The sequence below is a fragment of the Anomaloglossus baeobatrachus genome, chromosome 2 (assembly GCF_048569485.1).
Source record: "Anomaloglossus baeobatrachus isolate aAnoBae1 chromosome 2, aAnoBae1.hap1, whole genome shotgun sequence".
Lineage (NCBI taxonomy): Eukaryota > Metazoa > Chordata > Amphibia > Anura > Aromobatidae > Anomaloglossus > Anomaloglossus baeobatrachus.
The window spans coordinates 551943223-551959674 of record NC_134354.1 but is presented as its reverse complement, the minus strand read 5'-3'; positions in this window follow the sequence as shown (position 1 = coordinate 551959674).

Here is a 16452-nt window from a genome sequence, read left to right as displayed (position 1 = left end):
CCGTGTGACATCTGGATAGCACACGAAGAGCATGAGCTGGTTTACTTACCTGTTCCCGGCGCTGCTGTCTCCTGCGCCACTGTTCCTTCCAGGTCCGTGGACAGTGTAGTAAATATGCATGAGCCTAATGAGCGGGAAGCAACAACAGAGGCAGAGACAGCAGCGCCAAAGACAGGCAAGTATAAAAGTTCTTTATTTTTATGTGACCTGTGTTTTCTTTGGTACATGTCACATGAATCACATCAGTGTGTGGTACGTGTGGTACGTGTCATGCTGAAGAAAACAGACATGTCGCTCTATGATGCATACTGACATGCATGTGTCGCGGGCGGGGAGGAGGGTGTCGGCAAACTACGCTCACCCCTTCTGCTCGGGTCCGGCAGCTGCTCAGTGGTGGCTCGAGCTGTGGGCCGGATCCCGGGGTTTCTCGAGCGACACTCCTCGCCCGTGAGTGAAAGGGGGTTTGTGGTTGGGTGTGGGGAATTGTTATAGTTCGTGACGCCACCCACGGTTGTGGTGATTTCACCACCGCTGCTCAATTCGGGGGTCCCGGGGATGGTGATGCGGAGCAGCCAGGTGTTGTGTTGTCCCTCCGTGGGTAGGGGCTGGTGATCCCGGGGCCCGGTGGTGGAGAAGGAGGTGCGGGGCCTGGTGGGCGCAGGGACGCGGGGGCAGCGCTGTGCCTTGCGGCACTGTGGTACTCACTCAGCCTGAGACATGGACACAGTTTGTACGGTAAACCAAATGGCTGGTAGGACGGTCCCACAGACGGCTGCACCTGCACTCCCGGTAGGTGACGGTGATGTCCCTCTTCCTTGCACCTATGTTTGACTTGTGGTAGCGGTGGATTCCCTCCGGTTACCCGCTCCCCGACTGCAATCTGGGCTGGAGGAGCTCTACACTTTGCCCGCAGGCGCTGGCCCTGAGAAACTGGTGCCGTGGCGGTGGCGGTGTCTCTCTGCTTCAGGTTGGGCTGTTGCCTTCAATCGGGACTTGGTTGTTGGGGGATCTACGTCCCCTTCACTGACGGATTCGGCAAATTTGGCGACTCCTAGCCTTGCCGGGGTCCGAGAGACCCCTGCCCTGGTGCTGACTGTCCTTCGGAACACTGCTCCAGACCACCGGGCACACAGCCAATGGGGTCCTTCCAGGAACTTCCAAACGGTCCCCCTCCAGACAGTCACCGCCGTCGCTGACCTTGCTGATCTGGCCCTACACAAAGCTGGACCTTCCAGGCTTTCCTTCCTTCTTGTCACCTCACTTGCTTTCCTCCTTTACCACTTCTCTACTTTCACTGCTGGTTGACTCTCACTTTAGCTCCTCACACTTGCCCTCCCTGGGCTAATCTGCCTGGTTTCTCCCGCCTCCTTGGTGGGCGGAGCCAACCGCCTGGCCCACCCCCTGGTGTGAATCATCAGCCTCTGGAGAAAGGCAACAAGGATTTCTGGTTAGCATTGATGTGCCTACCTGGAGTGTGGGGTGTGGTGGTGTTGTGACCTGTGACCCCTGGCTTGCCCAGGGCGACACACATGTGCTCCACACGGACAAATAGTCCACGTGAAAACACGGATGTGTGACCAAGCCCATTGATTTTAATGGGTCTACGTGTGTCCGTGTCTCTGGTACATGTGAAAGTTGACACCACACGTACCAGAGACACGAATGTGTGAAGGAGGCCTAAGCCTCTTTCACATGTACGTGCAAAACACACACATTTTGCATGGTCCATGGTGTAGATGTGTATGTGTGTGCGTGTCTCCGTGTGTGTGTTCAGCATGTGGTGTCAGTGTACTATCTGTGTGACATCCCCATAGCACACGAACAGCATAAACTTCTATACTCACATGTTCCTACTGCTGCTGTCTCCCACACTGTGGTTACTTCTTGGTCTGTGGTGCATATACATGAATAAGTGAATACATATGAGCATAATGAGCGCACCCGAAAGCAAGTGACAGCAGAGCTGAAGACAGCAGTGCTAGAGGCAGGTGAGTACACAAAATAATTTTATTTCAAAGACATGTGTTTTCTCCAGTACATGTCACACGGATTACATCAGTGTGTAGTCCATGTGACATCAGTGCTGCCGGAGAAAAATGGACATGGTGCCATGTGGAACATAAGGACACACGTCCTGTGTGAAAACACAGATGTGGACGCAAACCCATTAATTTTAATGGGTCTACGTGTGCCTGTTTCTCTGGTACGTGTGAAAACAGACCTCACATGTACCAAAACCATGGACGTGTGAAGAAACTTTAACCCCTTCATGACCGGCAAGTTTCTGTTTTTCATTTTTGTTTTTTGCTCTCCTTTTTCTGAGAGCCGTAACTTTTTTATTTTTCCATCAATGTTGCCATACGAGTGCTTGCTTTTTTGTGAGACGAGTTGTACTCTTAAATGAAAATATAAATTTTAACATTAACATATAAAAATTCAAAGTGCTGAAAAATTGCAAAAAAGTGCGATTGCATGATGGATTTTGGGATATTTTATTCACCATGTTCACTATATGGTAAAATTGATGTATCGGTGTGATGCCTTAGGTTGGTATGAGTTCATAAATATTAAACATGCAAAGGTTCACTTTTATCTAAGATTTTAAAAAAAAATCTAAAGTTTGGCCAAAAAAGTAGCGCACTTTTTACTTTTATTGTTTTTTGGTATTTGTTAACATTTTTTGCTCCAAATTCTTCAAGATAGTTCATATTGTTCAATAAAATGCTCTTTTTTTTTTCAACTTGTTTTGCCCCTTTTTTTTTTCTTTTTTAAAGCAAATGTAGCATAAACCTCTAACATCCCCCCCCCAAAAAAAATTTCTGCGCAAAAAATCAGTCCAAGCAGAAACATTAGTGTATTAAAAAGTAGAAGTAATTGAGGGTAAGGGTGCATCTGACTGCAACCAATCAGAGACACTGGGACTGCTGGTGGGCCGGGGAAGCAGTGAAAATGTAAGAACGATAATGAGCGGCCCCAGAAGTAGCGTTATAGCCACACGGGAGATTGGTAAGTATAACGTGCTTGCTCTAATCCCCCTATCCCTTCTACCACTATTTTAAAGCATCAGATTCTGGTCCCATTAAACTTATTTGGGGACCGGTGTTTGGGCAGATATCCAGGATCAATTTCAGGCCTGATCTAGGTTTTTGTTATTTAAACCCGGTTGAACCCGAGATATCGGCTATTTGCGAGTTCTCCTATTACTAGTGGCAATCACTTAACTCATTCCCATAGGGCAGTGATGGCGAACCTATGGCACGCGTGCCACCAGAGGCACGCTGAGCCCATTCTGTTGACACGCGTGCTGTCGCCCGATCCTGCACTTTTGGTCTGCTAGTGCAGTCGCGCCGGCAGATCAAATCTGTGTTGGAGCGGAGGAGACATTTCTCCTCCGCTCTGACACTCCTCCTCCCCCAGGCTGCAGGTGTGTTGCCTAGGAGACGGAGGAGCGTCAGAGAGCGGCGCCAGTGCCATCTGCTGGCCGCGTGGGAACTGAGCAGCGTGCAGCGGGGGGAGCGAGTGCAGGAAGGTAAGTTGTGTGTTGCTTTTTTTTTTTTATAACTCGTGTGCGGCAGCGCCAGCATGGGGTGGGGGAACGCACATGGCAGCGTGGGGTGGGAGAGGGGGAACGCACATGCCAGCGTGGGGTGGGAGAGGGGGAACGCACATGGCAGCGGGGGGGTGGGGGAACGCACATGGCAGCGGGGGGGTGGGGGAAGGCACATGGCAGCGGGGGGTGGGAGAGGGGGAACGCACATGGCAGCGTGGGGTGGGGGAACGCACATGGCAGCGTGGGGTGGGGGAACGCACATGGCAGCGTGGGGTGGGGGAACGCACATGGCAGCGTGGGGTGGGGGAACGCACATGGCAGCGTGGGGTGGGGGAACGCACATGGCAGCGTGGGGTGGGGGAACGCACATGGCAGCGTGGGGTGGGGGAACGCACATGCATGCCAGGATGGGGAAACATGCATGCCAGGATGGGGAAACATGCATGCCAGGATGGGGGAAACATGCATGCCAGGATGGGGGAAACATGCATGCCAGGATGGGGGAAACATGCATGCCAGGATGGGGGAAACATGCATGCCAGGATGGGGGAAACATGCATGCCAGGATGGGGGAAACATGCATGCCAGGATGGGGGAAACATGCATGCCAGGATGGGGGAAACATGCATGCCAGGATGGGGGAAACATGCATGCCAGGATGGGGGAAACATGCATGCCAGGATGGGGGAAACATGCATGCCAGGATGGGGGAAACATGCATGCCAGGATGGGGGAAACATGCATGCCAGGATGGAGGAAACATGCATGCCAGGATGGAGGAAACATGCATGCCAGGATGGAGGAAACATGCATGCCAGGATGGAGGAAACATGCATGCCAGGATGGAGGAAACATGCATGCCAGGATGGAGGAAACATGCATGCCAGGATGGAGGAAACATGCATGCCAGGATGGAGGAAACATGCATGCCAGGATGGAGGAAACATGCATGCCAGGATGGAGGAAATATGCCACGATAGGGTACATTTACCTGGATGTGGTAAATTAACCAGTATTGGGAACATTTACCAGGAATGGGGTACATGCCGGGATGGGGGAACATTTACAAGGATGGGCAATATGTCAGGATGGGGTACATTTACCAGCATGGGGGAACATGCCAGAATGGGTAACATTTACCAGGATGGAGAATATTTACCAGGATGGGGCCGTGATGGGGACAAATATACCAGAATGTAGGAAATATATATCAGGATGGGGGACATGTTTACCAGGAAGTGGCCGAGGAAGGAGGACAGAACTACACAATGATGGGGAGGGGAGCCACTCGTACGTCTTTATGGGATTTCAAGATGTTCAGACTTTGAAATGTAGATGTGGATTACAGGGTGACATCTGATTGCATTCCATGCTAAAATCTCTGTCTAATATGCTGCAATTTTTTCCCCAGAAAGATCAATCCAACTGCTGTGTCTGGAAAGGGCAGGCTCAGCTCCAATGTGTGGTAAGCATGAGCGTGATGCCCCTGCTGAAGAGAAGAGAAGACGGCAAAGGTAAGGTTACAATTAATTATTTACGTAATAGGATTGGTTGGCACTTCGGAAAAAAAATTGGGTTTAGGGCTACAGTTTGGGCACTCGGCCTGTAAAAGTTTCGCCATGACTGCCATAGGGTATGTTGCAGATGAAAAGTGCATGCCCCCTGTTACGAGGGGGACCCGGGGAAGCGTGCCAAGATGGGAAATGGACAGCTTCCGCCGGTCAAGGTCTACTGTGCGGTGTAAGGGACCGCTGCTATGGTCAGGAAAGAGTGAGCGGGTTGCTGCTAGTGATCGTCTGGAACGTCACAGACGATCTATGTACACCGGTCCGCCCTAACCCGTGAGGGTTGTATGGCTCGGGGCTTCTCGTACGGTGTACCTGTTGCACGGGGACGCACAGAGGTGCCTACACACGTGTGCCAGCGGGAGTCACAGGAATATGGCACGGGGGTAGCACAGAGGTGCCCACGCACGTGTGCTTCAGAAACCAAGTGAGTCCGACAGAGACTCGAGGAGCTCACCTGGGACAGGAACACAGCCTGCTAAACGGGATACTGCCGGAGCAGCAAGGCAGGGGCAAGACCTGCAAACTAGGTGCTGCCTGAGCAGCAAGGGTAAAGCCCACAAAAGACAATAGTGCCTGAGCAGTGGCGTGGCAGCACACTGCCAGACATCCTAACATAGAAGGACGGTCGTGCGCCGCCATGATGGCAGGGGGAGCTTTTAAGGAGGTGTAGCTCCACCCAAGGGCGGGCGCGAGACGGGCGTGACCCAATCAGGATTCGTGACGTCCTGGCCCAGCCAGTCAGGATTCAGCACATCACCAGCCTCGTCATCGGGCCGTGTGATATCATTGAGCGTATCAGAAGACGTCACGTGGAGCACATGCTCATCTTCCTGCCTCTGGGTCATAAAGGCGGGATCCCCGGTTTCACAATGTGCAGAGACATGGGAAGTCTTGCTGCTTCCCTGAGCATCTATTCTTTGCACACTGCGCAACCTCCCAGAGCCTCCGTGATGCTGAGCAGGAGAGCTCATGGCAGGCAAGGGATGGGAGACCGCTCCATTCCTTGCAAGAGGAGAACCACTAGGTGTCACCCTTCTGCTGTGTCTCTGAGGAGGCAACTCCTGCAGTCTCCCAGACCTTTGGCGCTGCTGAGCAGGAGGGCTCGTGGCAGACAAGGAATGGGGGACCACCTCATTCCTTGCAATAAGAGAGCCACGACGTGTAACACCCCCTTCCTTGAAATGCAAGCTTAACCTGCTCAGTAGTCTTCCTCCCCTCTGTGAGCTGTCTTCATCTTCAACATGCAGGCCATTTCCTCTGCAGGCTATTTCTTGTTTCAGCTATTTCCCCTAATAAAGTGGTGACCCTACCTAGCCTAGATAGAATTACTACTGGGCCATTATATCCTTCTTCAAAAAGGATACCATATATTCGCCCATAGCTGGGGTGTACACACGATACATGTCCAAAGTTCTTAAATACTTCTTTTGATTATTTATGTATATAGCGGCTCCACCTCATTGTGTCGCCCAGGGCTATGGGATGCTTGGTCCCGGGCCGTATATTTACGGGGATGCTGTGTCACGGGTGAATGCTGGCCGTTGCCCGGTTCCGTGACCCTGGGGACACTTTTTAATGGGGAGTATTTACAGGGGACATTAAAGTCATTGGTGTTACGCCGCCTGCAGGTTGCGGTTAAGATGGTGGAAGCACCACTGCTGAGTTTGTTATACCTGGGGCAGGTGGTAATGGCAGCTGTGGTGGTAGGCCCTCCACAGGTAGGGCTGAACCCCGGGGGATGTATGGTGGAGACTGTCACCGAAGAAGGGAGGCCTCACCATAGGTTATAAGTTAACAGTCTTCACTCACAGTTGGGTCCTTGGACAGTTGGTTCAGGTCCCTGTATTTCCAGTGCCAGTTTGATGACTCAGTTACTCTGTCCCCACCACCCTCAGTGTGGTTGGGTATCAGTAGCTTGGAGCTGGTTTGGGGCCTCGACTGTCCTTTTGGCAGTCTCTTCATCCATATAGCGGGCAGTGTGGACCCTGTAGGGCCGGTCTTTGTCCCAAACCCTGATCCTCCCGTTACTGCTGATGCACCCGGATCTGTACGTCAGTGAGGTCCATAAAGGTCCCCTCACTGTGCAGGTATTTGCCAGGCCACATAAAGCTGACGCCTGGCCTAGGGCCCTGTGCCCCATTGGTGCTTTGGTCCCAATGGTAATCAGGTGTACCTACCCTGGCGACCACTCTCCTGTGCCCTCGGGTCACCGCTCCGCGACCCGACTCTAGGCAAATCTCTCTACACTTCCACTCTCCTCGACTCTCTACTTGACTATCCTCTTTGTCCCTTCCCACCAGGCTGTCTAATCCCCTGGATTGGCTCTGCCCTCTAGGTGGCCATCCCTTTGGTGTCTGACTAGCCAATTCCATGTGGAATGGAAACTGGGATTTTGGTATGTGCAGATGTCACTGTCACTGGTGTTCCAGGTCCCTGGTGGTAGGCCCTGCACCTTGGTGAGGATGCAGTACCTGGTAGTGCCCTGAGTGGTTCAGGGGCGCTATATCATGACAGCCACATCATCACTCACATCAATGGACTGGTGCTTTCTTCTTTTCTGCAGAAGCATTCCCTGGGCCAGTGGACTTATTCCTGTGCTAGGTCTCTATAGAAATGTTGCTTTTTGATGGCTTCTACTCTTTAAGTTTTATAGAGATATTATTTACATTTCACTTATTTATGTAAAATCCTTTCGTATGAGATCAACTCATATTTTAGTCTTTGAAACTCTTTGACTTAGTTGCAGTCATTGTGATAAAAGTCAATGTCCATTTTCCATAATTCATAAAATACTTTTGAGGCATTGAACACGGGACATGAAGTGATATTACAGCAGATCAGCGCTTAGACATGTCTATATGGCTACCATCCAAACTAACCAAATGACTTGCTTTGAAATTTCATTTAAGCAACAATTGCGTCACATGGAAATTAGCAGTGGCATGTCTCTGCTCTCAGATTTAATAAGAAATTATCTTCAGTTCAAATATAAACATTCCTGTATAAAGCCTCAAGTATTTCCAAGTATATTTAGTTTATACGTAATTAAAATATATAATTTCCTGAAATTCCTGTGTGGGGCGGACACGCGTACTAAAATTCAAAATAAATAATGTGATGTTAAATATGGTGGGATTATTTACGAGTTAGGATAAGTTACGTGCATACATAACTTTTATTATTGCTGTTTTAAAGGTGTAACTGCAAATCTCCAAAAAGCAGAAACACTTCATGTGAATAAATAGTTGCAGATATTACACTTAACAGATTTGCAAACTGGAATTTTTTTTTTTAAAAAAAAAATTGAGAAAAAGACAGAAATACTTCCACTGATATTTAATACTAGCTGTTGTACCCGGCATTGCCCAGGATAGTAACTAAGTGGCTCTCTGTTTCTCTCACTCTCCCTCCCTGTCTGTCGGTCTCCCTCTCTGTCTGTCTGTCTCCCTCTCTGTCTGTTTGTCTCCCTCTCTGTCTGTTTGTCTCCCTCTCTGTCTGTCTCCCTCTCTGTCTGTCTCCCTCTCTGTCTGTCTCCCTCTCTGTCTCTGTCTGCCTACCTCCCTGTCTCTGTCTGTCTTTGTCTCTGTGTGTCTCTGTCTGTCTCTGTGTGTCTCTGTCTCTGCATGTCTCTGTCCCTTTATCTCTCTGTGTCTGTGTCTCTGTCCGTGTCTGTCTTTGTGTCTGTGTCTCTGTCCGTGTCTGTCTTTGTGTCTCTGTCTCTGTGTCTATCTCAGTGTTTGTCTGTCTCTGTGTGTCTGTGTGTGTCTCTGTCCCTGTGTGTCTCTCTGTGTGTCTGTCTCTATCGATATCATATTACCTGATACATAAGCTGTCTTATACTAAGATGTCCTTCGTTGCATATAGCAACCATTCAGAGCTCCTATTAATTAAAATAAGTATCAGCAGTGAGAAAGGGAATAATACATAACTTTTATTAGAATTATTAAAAAAATTGCGTAGTGCTGCAATTTATAAATTAATTTTTTGTGCAAAAAAATGAAACAATACTCATGTCCAAGAGGACCAACAAAGATAGCATTGGAGCCCCCCCGGTGGTGTCCGTCAATGATAGACCATAATCACCAGATGGACATTGAGGGGCTTCGACGCCAAATCAGTGTCCAAGATTCATAGACACTGTGAATTGATGACTACAATGAGCCGGATAAATGGGGCAACAACCTATAATCCTATTAGTCAGGTTAGGGTCAGGTTTTTTGGCGAATAACTGTAAAGCAAGGGGTTAAATTTTCCACTAAAAACATAGTCTATGACATTGCCTGAGTCAAATAAGATGTGTGTGCAAAATTTCCTGATTATACATGTGACGGTGTGGATTTCTTTAGCAGACACACACACACACACACACACACACACACACACACACACACACACTCCGCTTTATATATTAGATGAATACACTCTATCTATAATACTTAACATTATCCTCTACTGTGGTTCTCTAATATATATTGTATGCATATAAAGTGCATAATTCTATACTTGTGAATTGTATGTTCACATGACTATATTGTCAGACTGAGTGGTGTTCATGCAATAAACTGACATCACACAGACAGAACCAACGTTACTAAATTGGGCTGTTCATATGATCATTTTTCTACCGAATGCATTAGCCTCTTTAGTATATTGGATGAGACTTGCTTATTCAAGTCTATGGATGGGCAAAAAAATAGATCCCATATGTATCTACTGTATAGCATCTGATTATTACTGATTTACTGTAATTCTTAGTTGTTTTTTTCTTGTATATTATTCAGTGATAATATATAAAAATGTATACCATATGGATGTCATACAGATAGTATTCAAGTGACAAAACTGGTAAAAAAAAACCCCTCCATTATTTCTGGATGAAAACCAAATTTTTATACGCTTGTGTGAATATATTATCCGTTTAGCATTAATTTTTTTATATCAGCAGTTAAAAATAAATGACAAGACCAAATACAGTTTCCTATGGTAAGTGAATTGTATCAGTAAAAATTGGATGATATACGGTTGATCTGCATAGAATCTGATTTTTTTGTGCACGGATAGACTTGAATAAGTGAGTCCAAATTCAGTACTACATGTTGCAGTTTTTCTTTTTTCACATGCAAACTCAGTCTATGTGAATTAATTGTCATCTGCGCAGCCCAATTTAATAAAATTAGTCCAAGTCCTGTCTGTGTGGTCAGTTTTTGTAATGGCCTTCACTCCGACCAAAAAGGGCAATACTACTCCAACCTCAGTATTTCCCTAATTGGAAAAAATGGTAAAGGACTTTCAACATGGTTCACATTCCCGAAACAATCCCAAGTTACTTCATAGGGGAATATTGTGTCTGTTTACATATTGCATGCCTCTTTTTTACTATGACTCATGATGATCATAAGTCTTTTAGGCCTTTTACACACGTCCGCATAAAACACACACGTAGTGAAGGTGCGTATGTGTGCGTGTGTCCTTGTGTGCTAAGCAGAGGCAGAGACAGGAGCGCCAGAGACAGGTAAGTATTAAAATTCTTTATTTTTATGTGACACGTGTTCTCTGGTACGTGTCACACTGATGTCACACGGATCAGATCAGTGTGCGGTCTGTGTGACATTCGTGCTGCCGGAGAAAAAATGTAGATGCTGCCATGTGGAGCACACAGACACACGTATGCTCCACACGGATGCACAGTCTGTGTGAAAACATGGACATGCGCGCAAGCGCATTGAATTCAATAGGTCTTTGTGTGTTCACGTCTCTGGTATGTGTGAAAATGGACGTCACATGTACTGGAAACATGGACGTGTGAAAGAGGCCTTACATGCAGTAGTTCTTGCTGGACAGCAAGTCTTACTTGCTATTATAGCGCCCACAAGTGTTATCACTTAACTTTTCAAATACTCTAAGTTGAGATGAGCAAACCCGTGGATGTTCGTGGTTCGCCGGGTTCGGCCTGACTTTAGTTAAAAGTTTGCTTCGGGTCCCTGTCTTGACCTCAACTTGTTCCCGAATCCCATATAAGTCAATGGGGATTCGAACTAACAGGCTCAACAATGGTAACGAGTAATGGAAGTCAATAATTGGGCAGTTCAGCTCTTCGTCCACATACAGCCAGCCATAAACTGAGCATTTCCAAGGAAGAAAGTGTGGGGTTTTGTTTTGTTTTTTTACACACAGCATCTGAAAATGTTTTGGTTTTTTTTGTTTACCCCAGTGAGAGCCAATCAGAGACTGCAAGCAGCTCATACTGGACTAAGGACCAAGCGTACCGAAGCACTCTGACGCCCAATCAAGTGGTTAGCATACAAACAGTACCTGAAGTTGGACACGGACTTTTTTTTAAAGTCCATGTTTAGGTTCAAGCCCTGGACATGCAGTGTTTGGTACAGTGCTCATCTCTTATCCTAAGGCCCAATTTCATGAAATTTTTCCAGAATTCTTGCTTTGAAATATTGCAAAACTTTAGTGCAATTCAGAGTGGTACAAAAGTTTTCTGACTGCTTCAGTTTCTCACAACTCTGCCAAAAGGGGCAGAGTTGGGGGTGAGAAGAGGCATGCCTGGGACTGTGAAGTTATGTTAGAAGTCTTACATCTGGAGGAAGATTTTTGGAGTAGTGCTAGAATGTACTTGTTAAAAGCTACTGATTCATTAAGAGGCAACTTTTCACGAATTAGGGGTGTCTGACTCCACTACACCCCCTCATCAAGATGTGTGAAAATAAACTGAATATAAAGCCTAAGTGAAATATAATTAGCACTTTTACAGAATATAATAATGCATAGAAATTTACATTTACTTTTAAATACCTTTGCATGTTCATAAAATTGGTTATTTGTGGCTCAATATGATAGAACTAGAAGGTGGCCCGATTCTAAGCATCGGGTATTCTAGAATTTACGTATTGTAAAGTAAATGTATGATTTTTGTTATATATATATATATATATATATATATATATATATATATATAGATGTTGTTGTGTGTAGTTGGCAAGTGTTTGTGTAATGCGCTGTACATGTTCTGGGTATGGCGGGGGGTGAGAGCGATGTTGTTTGTGTGTTGCGTTGTGTGTTGTGTTGTTTGTGGAGCGCTGTGTGTCTGTAGCGTTGTGTGTGTGTGTGGTGCTGTGTGTGTTGCACGGTTTGTGTAGGTGTGGGGTGCGTGTGTGTTTTGGGGGGAGGTATGTTTTGTGCAATGTGTGTGTTGTGCGGTATGTGCGTATATTTGTGTGTGCCGCGGTGTTTGTGTGTTGGGTGTTGTGTGTGTGTGTGCGGCGTTGTCTGTGTGTGTGGGTGTCTGTGTAGGGCGGTGTTTGTGGTTCCCAGTGTGTGTGTGGTATGTTGTGCGGTGCGTATGTGGCGGTGTGTGTGTGTGTGTTTTGGGGGGAGGTCCCCATTGTGCTCCATCCCCCATGTTGTGCACCCCCCATCGTGTTTCATCCCCCCATCCTGGGCACCCCCCATCGTGGTCCACCCCCCATCGTGCTCCACTCCCCATGCTGCACACCCCCCATCGTGTTTCATCCCCCCATCCTGGGCACCCCCCATCGTGGTCCACCCCCCATGTTGCACCCCCCATCGTGCTCCATCCCCCATGCTGCACTCCCCATCGTGGTCCATCCCCCATGCTGCACTCCCCATCGTGCTCCATCCCCCATGCTGCGAACCCCTCAGAGAGGAGTATAATAGGAGGAGTATAATAGGAGGAGTATAATAGGAGGAGTATAATAGGAGGAGTATAATAGGAGGAGTATAATGGGAAGAGTAGTCCTGGGGGGTGGTGTACAGGTGCTTAACGTGTGTGGGGGGCGTGGCCGAGCGGGCATAGTGTGAGGGGGGCGTGGCCGAATGTGCATCGTGTGCGGGGGCGTGGCCTAGCGGGCATCGCATGCGGGGGCGTGGCCTAGCAGGCATCACGTGCGAGGGGCGTGGCCTAGTGGGCATCGCGTGCGGGGGGCGGGCCTAGCGGGCATCGCATGCGGGGGCGTGGCTTAGCGGGCATCGCGTGCGGGAAGCGTGGCCTAGCGGACATCGCATGCGGGGGGCGTGGCTTAGCGGGCATCACGTGCGGGGGGCATGGCCTAGCGGGCATCGCGTGTGGGGGCGTGGCCTAGTGGGCATCGCGTGCGGGAGGTGTGGCCTAGCGGGCATCATGCAGGGGCGTGGCCTAGCGGGCATCACGTGCGAGGGGCGTGGGCTAGCGGGCATCGCGTGCGGGGGGCGTGGGCTAGCGGGCATCGCGTGCGGGGGGCGTGGCCTAGCGGGCATTGTGTGCGGGGGGCGGGCCTGGCCAAACGGTTAATCCATGCGGGGGGCGGGGCCGAGCCGAGCGGCCAATCCGTGTGGGGAGGCGGGGCCAGGCCGAGCCCAGCGGCCAATCCGACGGTTGTCACTGTAAGGACACAATTTTGGAGCAAGACAGACAGACATACAGACAGACAGAATAAGGCAAATATATATATAGATAGGGCTGAATGAGTATCTCTAGATTTCTGAGAATCTCATCTTGATTGATTGTGACAGAGAAAGTTTGATCACTGGGAATTTGTATAAGGGTGCTGCTAAGAATAATATGGGAATCCAAAGCTTTTCCAAGGAGAAGAACCAGACTTCTCAGGAGAAGGTTCCAATATGCCGCATCCTCAGTTTATATTTTAACGTTATAGTTATAGGCTAGAAGATCAATCTCAATTATGACAAATCATTTTTGCCAGGTCATAGGGGCGGGCCTCCACAAGCAAGTCCAGAGTGGCCTTGTCATCAGGACATCTGATGCCTGCAGGCCCATCAGGGCCTGCCACCTCTCGGACATGCCCAATGAGGTCCTCACCGGACCTAACCTCTGATGCACTAAGTGCCTGAGCATGCTCAGTAGCCTGAACAATAGTCTCAGAAATTAGACTATCTGCCTGAGCATGCTCAGCAGGCGCAACACAGGACTTAGAAATGGCACGATGTCCAAGTACCTGTGCAAAGAGGCTTTTCGCATTAAGTGTAGGAGCATGCTCAGTAGCCTGAACCAAGGACTTTGCCTCAGAAATGGCTGAGCATGCTCACTAGGCGAAACACTGGACTTAGGCTGTGGCTGGGGTAAATCGGCACACGCATGCGCACTAGCCACCTCTCCACACTTAGCTGTGAAGGAAGAAGCAGCCAGCTGAATGACCCGAGGCATGACGAAAAACGACGGCTGTCACCTGGGTGCACCTGAAACCGCAGCAGGCTGCTTGCGGCTACGGCGGCACCGATTTGTAATACCCCTAATAAGACATTTTGTATGAAGTAATTTTAAAGTACTTTTATTTTATGAACTAGGTGCTAAATTATATGACTGAAAGGCTAGAAGTGCTGTATGTGTCTACCTACTAGCAATGCCAATGAATTTCTTTGAGATTTTCATGTTACTGCTGACCTGTTATAGAAATTTTCTGACTTTTACTTGAAATATTTTTTTTTTATTTGGTTCAGTCAATTTATTGCATTTGCACCATGTCCAATAAAATGTCTCCTTCTTGCACAGACAGAAAAAATGTGTGACCCTTTTTATTGAAAATTCTATCCTATTTACCAAAATATTATTATTTTTTTATTGGGGTAATAGAAAACGTCACTTTTTTAATCCTCGTCACCTTTAATGAGTTACATTAGCAAGTAAATGAACATGAAATCCTCAGGCTAGTAAAAGTTTTAACCCTTTATTCTTTAAAAACCACTGGTTAAAAATATTCTAAACGTCCAAGGAAAATCATATTTGTGATGGACAATGTTTTGTACATAAGCTGATTTGGTAATATAGTCCCTGATGCTTTCCTGGAGGACATTACTTTATTTTTTAGGAAATTGGCTATATTAATGTCCCACAAAATTCTTGCATTTTGTTCCAGGTTATTTTATTTTTTAGCACTTTTACAAAGATATTGCCTGCAGATACCATAGAAGAAATAGAGATAATGAGATTGCATTACAGTTTTTGCACATGATAGAGAAAAAAAAAAGACACAGAAGGACAAAGCCAGAATTTATGTCCTATTAACTTATGAAAAACAGTGAAAGGAAATCTGATTCCTCTCTTCTTGCCTTATCTAGCTACATTAATAATTTCCCTGGAAAAGGCCATGTAATTAGATATAGTCTTATTGTAACCCCGTCCTAATGAGGTTTGCTCATTTTTATTAGCAGCAGCGTATTGTGTTTTAATAAGAGCTCTTAGTTTGTAATAGTAATAAAGATAAGAAGGAGGGTGAAGCCAAAGGAAACCTAAAAGAAGTGGGGACAGCAGGGAGTCTCTTCGAGGCCGTGCTCCCTGCAGGATGCCCTTGACTAAACTTTGGATCAGAGCTGTCATATGTGTTAACTTCTAGGCCATTAAACCACCAATAGGCCTGGCTTAGCTTTAACTAATGAAGCGGCATATCACCTCAGCTTGGCCCCTTCCATCGCCTCCTTTCAGACAGATGAATAGAACACAAAAGTTCACAGAGGAACCTGACTGCGAGGTTTGTTTCTTTAAGGTTCTTTCAACTTTAGGAGCCACTATGGTGTTTTTTTTAAGCTTTTACTTTGCATCTTTGTGTGTGCCACTTAATTCTTAATTATTCCTTCAGCAGCTAATCTCAGAGTTTCTCCTATTTTTAGAAATAATCTTTTATATCGATATGGTCCCAGAACAATTCTCAGTTTGAAGTTGGTATCATGCCACTGGCTTCAGGGAGCATCAGAGATTCAAGATTCTCAACATTTGCTACGAGATTACGCAGCATTTGTCATAGTACATCAAAACAACCATGTAATGTAATAAAACCAGCCACTAAATAAATATTTCATGTAAATAATTTAGTAATGCTTTCATGAATTAAATACCGGCATTATTGTGTTAAATTGTGTGTAGTGAGGAGCTCCATGACCTACATTTGCACAGACAGTTTAGCATATATTGTTAAAGCAATGAACCATACAGGATAATTCCCAGGATAGTTCATTTCATTTCAGCTGTGAACGTATAAATCAGTTTTAAACACAATTATTAAAATCTACTTCTTTGTAAGCTATTCAATGCCTCGTGTAGAATTTATAACATATGGTAATATTTCATAAACGACTGATCAGTCGTAAAAAATGTTAAAAAATATGTGTGGAGAAGAAGTCAATTACTTCATCATCTATATTATCTGGTTTCTTTTAGAACGTCCAGATGCTTTCACATATGCGTCTAAAGGAAAAGACTGATGGTGGTGGATGTAAGCTTGGATGAGCTGGAAAGTTTGTTAAATTTGTTGCTCCATTGAATGGTGATTCTGCTCCAAACTGGAATTTGACTTAAATTAGCCATAATGTTTA